This window comes from Lissotriton vulgaris, chromosome 1_1 (genome assembly GCF_964263255.1).
Source record: "Lissotriton vulgaris chromosome 1_1, aLisVul1.2, whole genome shotgun sequence".
Classification (NCBI taxonomy): Eukaryota; Metazoa; Chordata; class Amphibia; order Caudata; family Salamandridae; genus Lissotriton; species Lissotriton vulgaris.
The window spans coordinates 1,052,360,105-1,052,377,197 of record NC_141685.1 but is presented as its reverse complement, the minus strand read 5'-3'; positions in this window follow the sequence as shown (position 1 = coordinate 1,052,377,197).

Sequence of the window (17,093 nt, the reverse complement as noted above, 5' to 3'; positions counted from 1 at the left end):
ATGGTCTAAAATAATCTAACAACCACACCATAGGGTATCAGCTGCCCTTATAATTGCCTTTCTTTACTTGCTTTTATTTTTATTTTCACTTTATCTTTTCTATGGGTTCATTTGCTGGTTTGAAGATAAGATTATATTCTGTTAGGTTCATGTCAATGAAGCTTTTTTGATATGTTTTTTAGATTGGTCAATGTACATAACTGTCAGTGATACCTTCGTTTTTTCTAATGTATAAACATGTAATGCGAACTAAAACTGAAATCCACTGTATATGATAATAAGAAAATTATGATTGATGTGTGACAACAGAAGTATTTTCTACTAGGTTTTTATTAATGAATTCTCATATTGACTTTTTTCATTGAAGATAATAAGAAAAACCGTGCATGTTTAATCCTTTAAATAAGTATCAATTGATAATGCACTACATAGTGTTTAGCTGCTGTTCTAGATGACAAACCTATAACCAATGTACTATTGATGTAAAAATATGACCATGCCTAAAGGTGTTTCTTTTTATTATAACTATCTATACTGTATAATAATGTACACAACTGTATTTTTGATATATTTCTTTATACTTTTTTCAGTGTTCTTCCCCTCTTTTTGTTTTGTTTCAAATGACGGTCTCCTGATGAAGGCAGTGGCCAAAACGCGCGTAGTGTTACAACCCACCGCATTGCTAACTTCAATAGCCCTCTAACCAACTAGTCATTTGATTTTGTTTCTGTTCTCCTTCTGTATAGTCCTTCTTTATGTGCTTGTTGATAATATCGAGTCAAAAATGATATCAAATACATTCAAAATGCAGATAAAATAAGAAAAAACGAATAAACAAAATATATTTTTATAATAATCAGTTAGTCATTAGTTGTCTTTTCATGTTGTTGTGTACCCCATGTTGATATAGATATTCACCTTATAGGAAATGACGTTTAAGATATAATTTGTTTGCTACAGTTCCTTTTTTCCAAATGATTATTATTCCCTACGTGTAGCGAACGCATTCTCTAGTAGGCGTCCCCTGTTTTTCAAAAAATCTGTTATTGTGCCACATATAAGAGTACTGCACGATATAGCTAGATCCATTATTAAAAATGTAATTTATTGGATTATATGAAGGTTTTAGAACTAAAATGTTTTAAAGAGAAATGTTACGTTAGCGTCATTGTGGGTCTTAAGCTTGCAGTTGGGACATTTAACTTTAACGTAAAAGTTGTCTTATTCATATTTTCTCCTCTGCAGGTGCAGACCAATGGCATTCGTTAGTTAGTCAAAAGCACATTGTGTTTCAGGAGCTGAGAGGCAAGGAAGCACTGCAAAGGTCAAATTATTTTAATGAAGAACAAAGATATGGTTACCAGTTGGTACTATCAGACGAAGGGAGGAAACGAGGACGCTTTGGAAGTGGAGACTGAAATATGGTAGTGGTGTTCAAGGGGCTAAGTTATTTTCTGGGAACTCGAAAATATATGATGTGAATGAGCCCCTGTTTACTCGAGTGTTCTTTGTGCATTTTAATTAGTGAACCCACCTTGGGTTTAGTCAGATTCCCTTTAGACTTGGAGAGGTACAGACCTCTCTTTACATCTCTGATTTAGTGGCTTCATGCTATACATGACTATTTACTTTAGAACTTCTACAGAGGTTCTAATGCTGACACCTTTCTTGCTACCTTGCTTCAATAGGGTTTCCCCTATCCTCAGGTCAATGTAGGGCATAGGCTGAAAATCTTTTTTATTTATGGGTAGAAGGACCAAAAGAATTCAACGTGAATCAAATTCCACTCCTTATTTTTTGTATCACCACTACTGAGATCATCATTTGCTGTTGAGGACCAATTTTGTAAGATGCTTTGGCCTTCCTCTAGTTATTTTATACTTTTATACTATGCTCTTAAAATTAATTTATATGAGTTTGTAATAAACCTTTTTAACGTCAAGTTACTAACTCAGGGCCCGATTGTGAGTTTGGCAGACTTACCGCCGTGGCGGGGGTCCCAAGAAGACCGCTGAGCGAGCAGTCTTCCGCCCACCATATTACAATGTATGCAGCCTGAACACCCAACAGCAGTCAATGGACTGTGCTCCTCCTGTATCGCAGCAAACTGCTTTGTTGGTGATGCATACTCCGTTGCACTCAGGGTCCTGGGTTTCTGCAAAGCCGATTTAGAAAACACTAATGTACTGGCAGTCCCGTGGTGGTGGTTCCCTGACAACGGTAGGCTGCTGTGATACGCTCTCAACAAAGCACCAGAACAGTGTCTGATAGATAAATACAAAAACAACAAAACTGATATCCGTTGGCCAAGTGGACACACCTACAAATCACACTATAAAACACACCTCATCCCACACCATGATCCTTTGCCTATCCACTGCAGCGCAGCAAGTCAGAGCTGCAATCTTTATCAGATTAGACAGCCCTTTTCTTTCCCTATCTCATTTTACACTCTTCACACACTTTTGTTGCATTCTTAACTATTATCCCTTGGTGTTTCTTGTTAGTCATTGTCACTCACCTTAATTTAGAATTTTGTTACGTCAAAAAAAATCCACGTTTTTCAAAGGCTGATTTGTCAAGTCAAGGTTGAATGAAATCATAAGAGTAGAGCCGCAATTGTTTGGAGCCCACGTCCAACATACTCCTTTCAGTAGGAAAAGGGAAATGTGGAACAGGGTAGTTGACAGAGTGAATGCTGTAGGTACCACCCAGCGCACAAAGGAGGAAATTAGGAAGAGGTGGAACGACCTGAGGGGGAAGATGAGTTCCTTGGCTACCAAGCAACACCCTGAGACTTCGAGGACTGCAGTGGTCCTCCTAGTGCCCCATTCCAGCTCTTTCCCTGCGAAGAGAATGCATTTGCCATCCGGCATTCTGAGGGCATGACAGGAATACTTGGGGGAGTAGAGTCTGGTAAGTTACATCCTGTTAACTGTCACATCACTTCAATGTCTTGTTTGCTGTCATCTCAGCTTTTGCTATTGTGTTGTCTATCCACTTTCCTAACATGCAACACTCAAAGTATCAGAGGTGTTGCATTTTCAGTGTCAATGTGTATTGTTGCATATAAGATCACATGGATCAATCTCCATTACATGCTATGTGTTGTAATTCTGTCTGTAAGTGTATTACAATTAAATCATTACTCCAGGACCCATGATATGTGTCAATATGTACATGTATGGTCTAGCCCACCTGTATTCTGGCAACAGGGATGTAACACTAACCATTTCTCAATTGTTGACAAGTAGAGATTGATATGACTACAATGAGACCCTTTTTCTGTACCAGAAAACACGATGCAATAGGGAGTTTTGGGCTGAAGAGAAGTCTATTTTGTATTCTTGCCAATATGGCTTTAGGAATCAAGTTGGAACTGTTGAACAAGGTTTAAATTTGTGTCTCATTATTGGGAAGAGCACGATTGGGAAACAATCTCCCCCATATTTGGCCTTTATGGATCAAACCTCAGGGTTTGCATGCATCAATCGCTCTAAGCTGTGTTCAAATCTTCTTGCACATGAGATGAGAAAGCACTAGTGCATTACCTAGCATATCTGTACGTGCCCTGGCGCCCAGTAGTAGAATAACTACAGATGGTGAGGTTATATCTGATATAGGTGTCTTCCGAGGAGTGAGGCAAGAATGTGTTTTCAGCACCACTTGTATTCAATTGTACATTAATAACCTCCATCCTTTTTTAATGAATATCACATCATATGTCCCAAAATGTGAAGGTTCCACACTCGACTCACTTTTGTATGCAGACAATGCCGTTCTGATGGCGGGTACAGGTAGAGCCCTGCATCTTTTAGTTCATAGTTTTGTGGACTTTATGGGCTCCCTTGATTTGTAGATCGATTTGATCAAATCCTACGATATGGCCTGTGACCCTAAGAAACATAATTTGTCCACTCTTTTATTAGGCAATAATAGTCTGAATTGCAGTAGCACTTTCTAATATTTGGGTCTAACTTTTGCTGTAACTGGTTCTTGGTCTCCGCGTATTGCACATAACAGGTCAAAACTCATAAAGGCTACTGGCATCTAATTCAGTTTACCACAGCCTAGGCGAGGGGGTGCAGTACTGTCTTTACTGCAAATGTATAAAACACAATGCATACCTACTGCAACATATGGGACCAAAGTTAGGGGGATCCATAAATTATATATTATTCAAACAGAAGAGAACAGATTTTGCAGAATCGTTTTAATCGCACCTATCTCGTCTTCTCATTTAATTTGCCATAGGTAATTGGGCATTCCATATAGAGAAGACTATATTAGAGCTTGCCCACCCTTACTATGGCTGTTTGGAAAAATAAGGAGGCGAGTCTTACTAGAGACATTATCACTGACTCCCTTAGTTGTGACAAAGGCTCTAAGGGCCAGATGTAAGACTCTATTTTGCATGCGCAAATGGTTTTGAGTCCCGTTTGCGCATGCAAAATGTAATAGAGCCATGTCCAATTCCTATTTAGCGACTCGCAATTTTTTTGTGACTCGCTTAATAGGAATTGCGAATAGCTATTAGGAAGGGGCGTTTCAAGGGTGTCCCTTCCTAATAGCGAGTCATAGGCCTATGTAAGAATGTTTTGCGACTGCAATTGCGGTTGTAAAACACTTGTGATTTACCACCCTCTTCAGGAGGGTGGTAAAGCACTAGCAAATGGGAAGGGGTCTCCATGGGACCCCTTCCCCCTTGCTAATGCAGGGGAAGATATTTTTTAGGGTAGGCATTGTTCCTAGGGACCACTACCTGCCCTTGAAAAATTACATGAAAATGTTTCATTTTTCTTTTTAAAAATGCATCCTGTTTACCTTTAAGGAAAATGGGCTGCATTAAAAAAAGCTGCTTTTTGAGCCCATCAGGCCACCATACAAGAGAGGGCCAGCCATTCCTAATGGGGTCGCAAAGTGCGAGTACCTCATTAATATGTATGAGGAATGTAATTTGCGACCCCATTAGGAATCGTTAACAGTGTCTCTGGCCCTGTGTTACATGGCATTTAGCGACTAGCAAATTGCGACTCGCAATTAAGTGCAATTTGCGACTTGCTAAATGGCATGATCATACATCTAGCCCCAAGATCCCTTAGTTAGCCAGTGTGGAATACAGCTTTCAATCGGTTAATGTACAGCAGGTTTTTATGGATCCTGAGAGGAACATTAGCATTAACAAAAAATCATGGCAGGCCTTGTATGACTTAGCTGCCACTGAAAGAATGCCTATAGAGAGGCGGAAGACGAGTTTGACCATTTTTATGAGCTCTGTACCCGCAGGTCAAATTGCAGGGTATATGACCAGACCAATGGTGAGCTGGGAACTGAGTTTATTGTTCCGCTAAAGGGTTGGCACAGTGAAATATTTGTTATGCTTGTTATGCTTTCACTTGGGTTTTAATTTTAATCTTGATTCTTTGCCATGTCCATTTGATGAGAAGTCTGGTCAATCAATGCTGCATTCTAAAATATTTTGATGGTACTATGCTATGTATTTGAGGAATTTTCCACTTCCCCTTATAAAAAAGCAAAATATTAATAATCTCAGAGTAGCTCAGAATTTACTTTTTCAACTTATAGATGATGACGTGATAATGCATGTAGGTGCATTCCTGAGGACAGCAGTATGATCTTGTGGTTCTCTGAAAACTGAATAGTTTTGCTGTAATGATGGGTGTACCGCCTTGTGTATTATCTGCTGAGGGATTGAATTTTATCTGTTTGTTTTTCTTTTTTTATGAATTGTGTTTTATTATGTATCATATGTATTTTACTGCGTATGTTCTGCCCTTTTATGGATACTTTTTGTATTTGATTAAAGCTATTTGAATTGAATAGTGAGTTTGCCCATGTTTCCTTCTATTGCATGTTACATCTGATATTTATTTCTCATGGACTGAGCAAACTACATACAGTGCTCTACCCAGAGACATATCTGCCTACTTAGCTTGATGTTGCCTTGTCCAAACTGAAACTATTGATTGCATGAGTGACACATTACCAGGTATTGATAGAATAGAAATGTTTATGTTTGCGCATTAGCCTATGTAAGTTAGCATTCGCTGCACCATTTTCTATTTAGGCGCCATTTTGAACCCTAATGGAAACTAATCCTTTGCTATTTCTAAGAAAAAGTCTCTGTTATGTTTCATTTCTGCAGTGTTAGGTTTTGCTTCACTAATGAATAGACTGTTCATATTAATGCATACCTTTCTCACTAGATAGAGGTCCTCTCCCACTTGTCTGATGGCAGGGGCAGGGTGAAACGACCTTGGGCTGTATTAGGTGGTGTGAGATAAGAGAATCAAAACGTATTTTTTGTATTTTGCTGTCCAGCTGCATCTGCCTGGAAAATTCCACTGTGGGCGTGTTTCAGCCCAGTTGCAAGATGTACATAATGTATCTTTTTCTTGTCGATTTCAATCCTTCTGCAGCACTCCTATTGACTGAGCAGACTGGGCTCTGCTCTGAGTGTATATTAATAAACAGTTCTTGGTTTGTATTCTCTATTGTCTGACCGACTCCTCATTTGGTATGGAAGGCTGAGAGGTGGTCATTAGTGACCTGGGTGACCCTAAACGGGTCACTCCCTGAAGTGTGTACCTCAAATATGTGTAAGACATTAAAGTAAGTCAGCTGAGTTGTAGTGGCAGGTAACCCATTAACTTTGCACTGCTCACATAATGGCTGATGCAAAATGTATTTATTTGAAAAGTTTTATAGAGCATGAACATGACTGTGCCGGGTATCAGAGCACTTTACATGTAAGCAGGCTATAAAAGAAGTTAAGCAGACATCAGGTGATCACCATAGATATAACATAGCTATACGGAGACAAAGTAAAATATGGTTGAGAGCTAGCTCCTGGCTGTAAAGCATGCGCTAATTGTTAGTTTGGTGATTTCAAGTACATTGTTGCAGGCAACTTTTCAAGAAAAGCACTTTTAATTCTTTTTTGAATGAGGACATAGCGGGGTTAGTTCTGATTTTCGGGGTAGGATTGTTCCATATTCTTGGAGCGAGGCCGGAGAAGGTGCAGTCGAAAGTTTTCTTCTTCTTGAACTTAAGCTGTTTTAGTAGAAGAGTGCATGAGCTTCTTAGTGTCCTGTTTAGACCAGATAGTTCGAGTTTGTTTACGAGGTAAATTGGAGTGTTATATTAGTGTGCTTTGTGCGTCAGGCAGGCTATCTTGAATTGGATCCTTACTTCAATTGTGAGCCAGTTAGGTTGGGATAAATGAGGTGTGATGTGATCTTGTTTTTTAGATCCTGTGATGAATCTAGCTGCTGAGTTTAATGTGGCTCTCACCGTTCACGGGGGCCAGTCTGGATTTAGGTAGCCCCGCCAGGCTTGCAATTCCTTAGTCAAGACGGGAGATGACTAGGAATTGGACTGCTAGCTGCATGTCATCCGTCGGTAAGAAAGGTTTGAGTTTTCTTAATATGTTGAGTTGGTGATTGGCTCCTATAGTGGTTGCACGGATGTGGTTTTTCATATTCAGGTGATTGTCCAGGGTTATGCCTAATAATTCAGCGGAGTCCATAACGGGAGGAGTGCACTTAAGTGCCGTTAGTAGTTTGAGCCAGTCTTGAATGGGGGCTGAGTGATTAAGGGGAGCAATCAGGAGGAAATCTGTCTTGAGTGCGTTTAGCATAAGGTGATTATGAGTTAGCCAATGTTGGGTTTTCAGCAGAACAGAGTTAAGAGTTTTGGTGTCATCAGGTGATGAGATTTTTAGATATAGTTGAGTATCATTGGCGTAAATGTGGTATTGGATGTTAGCGCACTTTTCGGTGAGGGTTACCAGTAGCAGGTTAAAAAGCGTGGATGAAAGTGAGGATCATTGGAGCACTCCAATTGGTACTGGTGTACCGTTAGATAGAGTGTGTTTGATTTTGATTCTTTGCGTTCTGTTGTGAAGGAATAAGGCAAACCAAGTTGAACCTGGACTGGATGGCCCCATCCTTTTCTTGAGGAGATGAATTAGGTTATCGTGTTTGACTGTATCACATGCCGATGAGAGGTCAAGTAGAATGAGAAGGCAGAGTTTGTTCTGGTCAAGTAATCTTAAGGGGTAGTTGACAATGTGTATTAGGGCAGTTTTGGTGCTGTGTCCAGCTCTGAATCCCGATTGGAATTGGTCCAGGAGTTGAAACTGATCTATGCAAATACTGAGTTGTTTGTGAACACATTTCTCAAGGAGCTTGGTTAAGGTTATACTGTTAGGATCGGATAATGCTGCATTAGGCTTTTTTGGGATGGGAGTAACTTGCCCTATTTTGAGGCAGTCAGGAATCAGGCCCTGTATGAGAGAATTATGAACGGTTTTAGACCAGAGTGGGAGCACAGAAGATCTGAGCTCTTTGAAGTACTTGGCAGGCCGCAGATCATTGAAGTGATTTGATGGTTTTAGAGTGGTTATTATTTTGAAGAGTCCCACAACACATTATTTTTTGGAGTATACTCCGTGTATCCTAATATGGAGGAACTTAACAACAGTAAACATGGAGAGGGAGTTGGTTGGTCTTGGAAATGTGTGTCTGGTATGGTGAGTTGTACTTCTAGCTCACTTTTTCTAGTTTTGTCTCTGAAGAGTGTAGAGAACTGCTCCCCGCTGGAGAGTGAGTTATTATGTGGGGAGAGCTGATTGGTTGAGTGGTTTGATTGTTGCTTGATGATTTCAAAGAGTTTTTTGGTCTGTTTTTAGCATTGTCAATGTGTGATTTAAAGTGATTGGCTTTGGTGCAACAGGTGTGTTTGTGATACGCACTTCTTGTCTTCCTCAAATGCTTGATGTTAGATAAGGAGGGGGACTTTTTCCATGATCTCTCTGCCAACCTTAGTTTGCATCATTTAATTGTTGAGGGAGCAGTTAAACCAGGGATTGGATTGTTTGCTGGGATCCTTTAGAATTTTTTGGAGCAATTTCAACAAGTAAATTAGTCATGGAGTGAATGTACAGTGCGGTAAGGTCTTCCAGGTTAGTCATGTTAGGGGGCGGAGGTAGGGCGTATTGCTATTGTGGATGAGATAATTTACATTGATGTTCCTTAGATCTCTTTGCCATTGTATGCGTTTATGGGGTTGAACCTGTCTGATCAGCACTCTTTCCAAGGTTAGAAAGGAGATGAGGTAATAGTGTGACCAGTTACATGTTGATATGTCATCTAGTTGAATAACATTGTCTTTGGCAATTATTAGGTCAAGGGTGGCACCTTCGTTGTGGGTGGGTTTGTTGCAGGACTGGGTTCAGTTTAGGTCAGAGAGGAAAGTCTTGAAAGTGCTGCGCATAGGGTAATTTGTGTCATTCTAGTGTAAATTGAAAACCCCAAGGAAGATATGGTTAAGGTGTTGTTCTGAGTTAGAGGGAATGGTCTCCATTATTTGTTCGATAAAAAGATGATTTCCACCTGATATATTGTGTGGCCTGTGCAGATTGTTTGGTTATTGTTTGAGATTTCAAAACCCAATTGTTCACAGGTTGATATCGGTGTAGTATGAATACGTTTCAGGGTGAGAGCGGAGCGAAAGATGCATGCAATGCCTCCCCCAACTTTAATCGGTCTATCTATGCTGATGATATCATATTTGGGGGCCACTAGGATGTCCAAAATTGGTGAGGAGGAGTCATCGAGCCAGGTTTCAGTTAGGGTCAATAGGTCCAGTTTGTGTGTGAGTATGAGATGGGCACTACCGGCTGCATGCTTTACTTCTGATCTGATGTTAAGGAGCATTGATTTGATGTGGGATTTAGTTGCTATGGTTTCGATATGCGATTATTCTTGTCCACAATTCTAAGTTTGATACTGGGTTCTCTAAGGCAGTTGGGGGGAACGTCTGGATCTTGAATGAGGCTTGTGATGAGTTATTAAGGGAGGAGTTGTACAATAGGAGAAGGGAGTGAATGTCAGCTTCAGTTAGATGGTCAGTAATTCTATGTGGCCTGGATGGGTGATTGGGGTGAAGCTGTGATTTCAAGTCTAGCTTACCCAAGGAAACTATGGGCAAGGTTCTATTCCTGTTGTGTTTAGTTACTGCGGGGTGGCATAGTTGATTGGATTCGGTGGTTGTATTCAGATTCCATAACTGCTCTATCTTCTTAGAAAAAAGTAATAGGTTCTGAAGGCCCTCTTTTACTGGTAGGAGATCATGCTTGAGGTCTACCAGCTTATGATCGATGGATGGGGGTTTAAAGGGAGGGTGGATGGTCTAGGAGTGGCGAGTGAGTGAAACCTTTAGTGCAGGGAGTGGTGGTATAATGTGATAAGCAATCTTCAGCTGCAGGGCAGTAAGTCGTAGATAGGGTGATGAGGTGAGAGGACGTTAGTGGATGGAGAAATAGGGGAGGAAAGATGCAGGGGGTAGTTGAGGGAGTCCCATTATGCTCAGCGGTGAACCCATTGTGGACTGGGGTAGTTGAGATCCAAGTGTCGGGGCTGGCAGTGATGAGCCCTGAGGTTCTGTGACAACCGTAAGTGGTGTTTTCGACTCGTTCGAATATGGACGAGTTTGGTATCTATGAACCGCAAATGACGAGTTTAGTGGGTGTACGCGTTTTCGCTATGCTGACCTGAACCGTTCATCTTGTTCGTGGGTTTCTTCATCTGAACCCACAGGTTCCATTTTAGATATGGCAGCCATTTTGTCTCTTGCCGTCAAGTAGCCAGCGAACGGACGCTGTCCGCTTTGTGACCCTGGGATTCCCAAACTCTTGCGGAAGACAAGTGTTCCTTTGAGGGTGTCTTTATGACGAGGGGGATGACACTGCAAAGGCAGATGGCCCCGCTCGAGGCTCATCTTGCCGTGCCGGTCTATTGTTGCAGCCGTGCATTCATTAGGCGCGTCTCCTTTGATCCCTGCAATCGTGTTTCCCATATCACCTCCTTACACTCTTTTCAATCTGTTGATTATATTTGTCTTCCTTTGCACCTGTTTCTGACTCTTCCTTAACTCGTTTACAGCCGGAATGGAATGCACTAATGGTGGGAAGATGTACTTTTACAGTTGGGAACCGGCGATGCTACTGTAATTATGTTCCGGGACCTTGAATACATGAAAGCAACCCCCTATGAAATTTACTGTGGGAACTGAGTTGTAACCTTTTGTTCGCCATATTGTTCTATGACGAAAAACTGTATAAAAGGAGCGATCCACAGATACAATTTGAAGCAGTCTCCTAGAACCTACATACGTTGTACTTCTTGTGACTTCTGTGTTCCCTGCAGTAAATAAACCTCGATCTTTGACGCCGAAGGAAGTGTCCCGTGTCTCTGTCATTTGTACGCCGGAACAGGTAACTCACAAAGGTTTCAGGTGTTGTCCCCTGGCACCGCTGGGTCTTACGAAAACCCAGTCCTTCAGTTGGCGCCCAACGTAGGGAGGCATCAGCGGTACCGGTCCAAAGCCCGACGATCGTGAGGAACTTCGTGTGAAATCTCCGAGGGAAGGTGCACCCCGCTTCATCGATCCTGTTGTCGAAACAAGTGGCCCGAAGACTTTTCCCACGAAGATCCCCCGCCTCCTGACGGCTGCGACGGACTGATGCCCTGACTGTCGACCTGTTTTGGCGCCTGGCGTAGACCTTTGTACAGCGAGACGATTGACGGGCCTTCCTGGTGACGCCATTGTTCTTTCAGTTAAGTATTTGTGGGTCGCTCCCAGAGTCCTTAGTTGCTGTTGGTGCTTGGTTGTTTGCATGGTTCCATTGCATTTGTGGTTCTTAGTACTTGGTTCTTAGTTGTTTTATTTTGACGATTGCAGTCGCCAAAGACCAAGGGTCTTACATTTTTGTGAGGATATCGTAAATCGATAACCCTTGAAGTTTGTGAAACTCGGTTAGTGTGCACGATGCCTGGCCGTAGTACTTTGTTTAGTTGCTTTAAAGGTTGTGGTGCGGATTCCCGATTGGAGGATTCATGTCCGATACCTCCAGTTGGAACTCCAGTCTATGAGTTATATAGTCATCATGGTGTGGGTCCTATCGCATATAATGAGTGCTGGGTCCGTTACACTAAAGATGACGGTGTCCTTAGTTGGCCAACTCATGGTAGTTTCGAAACAGCAATTTTGGATAATCTAGAAGCAAAATTGTTCAAAAGAAAGCAAGGCCGGCCATGTTCGATTCCTTTCGGTTATGGCGTAAAGAAGCCAAGCAGAAAGAAATCAAACAGCTTAAACGTAATAAGAGAGAAGGTATCGTTACAACGATGAGAAATGCAGAGCAGTTTCAGCGAGACAGAGAAGAGAAGGAAAAGGAAAGTTTTGATAGATTACAACGTATGACAGTGGATAAATGTTATCCCGCTTTACCGACGGGTATTGATAAGAAGGGAGAGGAAGCAATAGAGGACCCCTTGTTGTCCTATCTGCTGAAGTCGCCACCTCCATATGCACAGGATACCACAGCCCCTGTGGTTCCCCCTGTTCCTTAACCTGCTGTTCCGGCAGCTGTTAATCAGCCTGTCGCTGGTCCTGTCCTTGCGAATCCTCCTGTACCTATTCCTCTACCTGCTCCTGTTCCTACTGCTCCACTGCCTATACCTTCTCAACTTGCTGTTCCCGCTTCTTCTGCTCTTGTGGTTACTCCTACTGCTCCTGTGTTTAGTCCTCATGTTGTTGCTCCTGTACTTTTCTCCTCTTCTCCGTCTGTTCGAAGACGCATTCCTAATGCTGTTGCTAATCTTTACTCTCCTTTTGGACCGCTTCTTGGGTCCGATGTTTCTGATGTTCCCCAACGACGAAGTCAGCTTCCTGGTGGTAAGGAACGCGATACGTTAATTAGGATGGCACGTAATTGGATTAGATATCCCCTTAAAAATTCCCCGCACATAGTTTTTGAGACTTTCTCTCAATTCAATGAGCCAACACAGAGATTTGTGTTTGATGAAATGTGCAAATTTTTATGTGAAGCAATATCAAATGATGAGGTAAACGAAGTACCGATCGACGTAACTGAACTTCGGCTTCAGTTTTCGAGTGGTATGATTGTGGGTAGCAATGTTCGACGTGCTATAGAACATCTTCTATCCTTTCGTCCCACTGTGATACCTCGAGCATTGTTTAAAGATGAATCTGAGGAGTGGATGGCGACGCCTGGTCAGTATCCCATGCGTGAAGTCCCCCCAGTGTATATGCCAGGTAACCCTGGTGCTGCCCCTCCGATTCTGCCACACTTCCAGAGAGTTTGGATACACCTTCCATGGAAGCGATCGGAAGTCTTACAGGTTAAGCAATCTTTGCCTGACCCCGTAAAAATCCTGCAGGGTACTATAAAGAGTTGTCCCAATTAGTGGATGCAACGATTATGAATCTTGCCGATATCGACATGTTGCTCGGCAATGTCGTACCGCAACCGGTTTGGGCGAAAATTCGTCAAGAGAATCACGCAGGCGAGTTAGGCGGTGATTGGGCTGCTCTTGCAGTGGCTGACGTACGACAAGTTGGTGGGGCTAAGCCTGAACAGCTCATTACTGATCTTCCGCAGAGAATAATTACCCTTATGAAGACACTTATGCCAGCAATGAAAGTTAACTGGGATAAACTGTCTGCCTGTAAGCAAAAGAAGGACGAGAGTGTCTCCGATTTCTTTACGAGATTTGAGGAGGCATTCATCGATCATAGTGGTCAAGATATGAGCACTGAGGGAGGTCAGAGATTGTTTGTGGATAAATTTGTATCGAATTTGTTGCCTGAACTTGGCAACAAATTGAAAAATTCAGAAAGTGCTCGGGCTGTTTCTACCGCTGCTCAGATATTGGCCACGGCTCAATATTATGAAAATAGAGAGAAGGAGGAAAATGATCGTGCGGAGAAAAAGACGAAAGATCTCAAAACGAAAGTTTTGTTGCAGCAAGCGTATCCTCCGCGCTCAAATCAGAATGACTCTCAGCAGCGGAATAGATCGCAATCGCAGTCCGCTAGGTCGCAGTCGCGGAATGATTCTTCTTCGCAGAGATCTATGCTTGGATACAATCAATGTGCCTATTGTAGAGGTGAGGGTCATTTGAAATTTGATTGTCCGGTTCTGCGCGATCGAAATAATGGCAATTCATCTAGAGGAGGTCGTAGTGGTCCTCAACAGGCTTCGCGAGGTAGAGGTCGTGGTGTCACTCAGAATCAAAATGAGCGTTCTAACAATTCATCTGATTCTAATAATTGTTTTGATCAGCGTGGTTCATCATCAGGTAGATCCGCGCAGTACCATGTGGACGATTTTTATGTCGAGCAGGGTACCGATGATGGTAACTACTAGGACAGCCACGAACAAAGAGAGGGAGTAGTATCAGTTCCGGTTGATCAGAGAGGGCCTTACGTCGAAGTTGCCACATCGGGCGTAGTTGAGCCTTTTCTGTTGGACACTGGTGCAGCGAAAAGTTCTATTATGCATTCGAAACTCCCTGGCGCACCTTTGTCTGGCTTAACAAATGTTTCCGTTGGATTCTCCGGCGCCCCTGTTAGCAATCCGGTTTCTCGCCCTTTGCCCCTCACAATTGGGCCTCGTGACCTGAAAGCTCCTTTGATTTTGACTACTGGTTGTGGTGAAAATCTTTTGGGCCTGGATCTGCTGAAACGTGTATATGCGACTTTGTATTGTTCTCCTGCGGGAGTGGAGCTTACATTGGGTCAGAGAGTGATCTCTCCTATGTACTTGTCAACTGATAAGCTCTCACCGGAATTGAGTTCTCTTCCTGCATCTTTGTGGGCCACAGGTCCCAATGACGTGGGTCTGCTTGACATCTCCCCTTATGTTGTCCAATTGAAATCGAATGTGCGATTACCACGTATTCCCCAGTATCGTATCTCCCTTGATGGTGAGCGAGCGTTGTTAGCGATCATCTATGACTTGATCGAGAAAGATTTTATCGAGGAGACTCAGGGAAACGTGTGTAATAGTCCTGTGTTACCTATTCTGAAACGCACTGATCCATCTAAGCCTCCTGTTTATCGTTTTGTCATTGATTTACGGGAGGTGAACAAAATTGTGATTCCTGTGTTCCCTGTGGTGCCTGACATTACGGCTTTACTGACTCTGATTCCAGCATCTGCTTCTTGGTTCTCAGTGATCGATCTGAAGAATGCTTTCTTTAGCATTCCGATTGCTGAGGAAAGCAGGGACCTATTTGGTTTCTCGTTAGGTGGTCGCAGCTTTAGGTTCAAACGCGCTCCTCAGGGCTATTGTGAGAGTCCATCGATATACAGCCAAGCCCTGAAGAGTCAACTTGACGCGTTTGTGTTACCGGCTGGTGCGGCCTTGATCCAATATGTTGATGACTTATTGGTGGCTGCGGACACACGAGAGATTTGCAAGCCTGCTACGGTGTCTCTGTTACAGCATCTCTGTGACTTACATCACAAGGTGTCACCTTCTAAACTGCAATATTGTTGCCAAGAAGTAACCTATCTAGGCCACTTATTGTCAAAGGAGGGAAGAAGGTTGACCCCAGAGAGAATTGCAGCGATCGCTCGAATGACTGTGCCAACAACTCAGAGAGATGTGCGTGCCTTTCTAGGTATTACGTCATACTGCAGGCAATGGATTCCAAATTTTTCATTGCTAGCGAAACCATTGGTAGCCCTTACGTGCAAGGATGTTCCAACTCCTTTGCCATGGACGGAAGAATGTCAGAAGAGTTTTTCTGAATTGCGTGATGCGTTGTGTTCGGCTCCTGTGTTAGGTACTCCTGACTACAGTAAGCCGTTTACACTATACGTTCACGAGAGGGAAGGTTGTGCGTTGAGTGTTTTGACGCAGCAATTTGGCGGTAAGCAGCGTCCATGTGCATATTTTTCCTCGACCTTGGACCCAGTAGCTAGAGCATTGCCGAGTTGTCTAAGAGCGACAGCGGCAGCTGCGGTGTCCATCCGACAATCTGCAGGATTGGTCATGGATAATATGCTTACGGTAATGGTTCCGCATGCAGTTGACACTCTCTTGAATCATACGAAAACCCAACACTTGACGAGTGCAAGGTTGTCCGGTTACGAGTTGACGCTTTTGGCAAGTCACATCCAAATAAAGCGCTGCAATGTCTTAAACCCGGCGACGTTGTTGCCAATCAATATGGAATCAGACGAGGTACCTCCACATGATTGTTATTTGCGAACTGAGGAGGAAACGAAGGGTCGTGTTGACCTAAAAAACACTCCATTGGAAGATCCCGATGGTACTTTGTATGTGGACGGTTCATGTTTTAAGTTGCTGAATGGTGATGTGACGACTGCGTATGCTGTGGTAACGTTGAGTACGGTTGTGGAAACTGCGAGATTGAATCAGAATTCTGCGCGGGCGGCAGAGTTAATTGCATTGACGAGAGCGTGTGTTTTGTCGAAAGCAAAGCGGGTGAATGTGTTTACCGACAGCCAATATGCTTTTGGCGTCGCACATAGTTTTGGTCGATTGTGGCGAGAGAGAGGCTTTATGACATCGCATGGCACGAAGATCCAACACGGACAGCTCGTGAACGATCTTTTGGATGCACTTACATTGCCCAAGCAGGTGGCGATTATTAAATGTAGTGCCCACCGTAAGGTGACGGATGATGTTGGTCGTGGTAATGCGTTTGCTGATGAGATTGCTAAGGAGACTGCTAGAAATCTTGCAACTAGAATGTATGTGACGAGTTCGGTAAGGTGGCCTGCAGAAACTGGTATGTGTGAGGATACTGTTGAAAGTGTGAAAGCGATTCAGAATGAGGCCACCGAAACTGAAAAGACCAAGTGGAAGGAGAGCACAGGAAAGTTGGATGCGAATGGATGTTGGATTGATTTGTCGGAGAATCGAAGATGGATGTTGCCGGATGCATATGTGCTAGCTGTTGTGACTATGGCACACGGCTTGTCACATATTAGTGCGAAAGGTATCTGCAAGTTGTTGTCCCCTGTATGGAAGAATGATGGTATCGCTAAGTGTGCTGAGAGATTGGTCAAGAATTGCATGGTATGTATGATGTACAATCCTTCTACAACACATACAATTAAAGGGGACCCTAGGGCAATTTAATGACCAGCTCTGAGTACATGCCCTATAAATACTCATCACAAAAAGGGTATCAGAGGGTCAGGATTCCTACAGGTAATTATAGGGGACA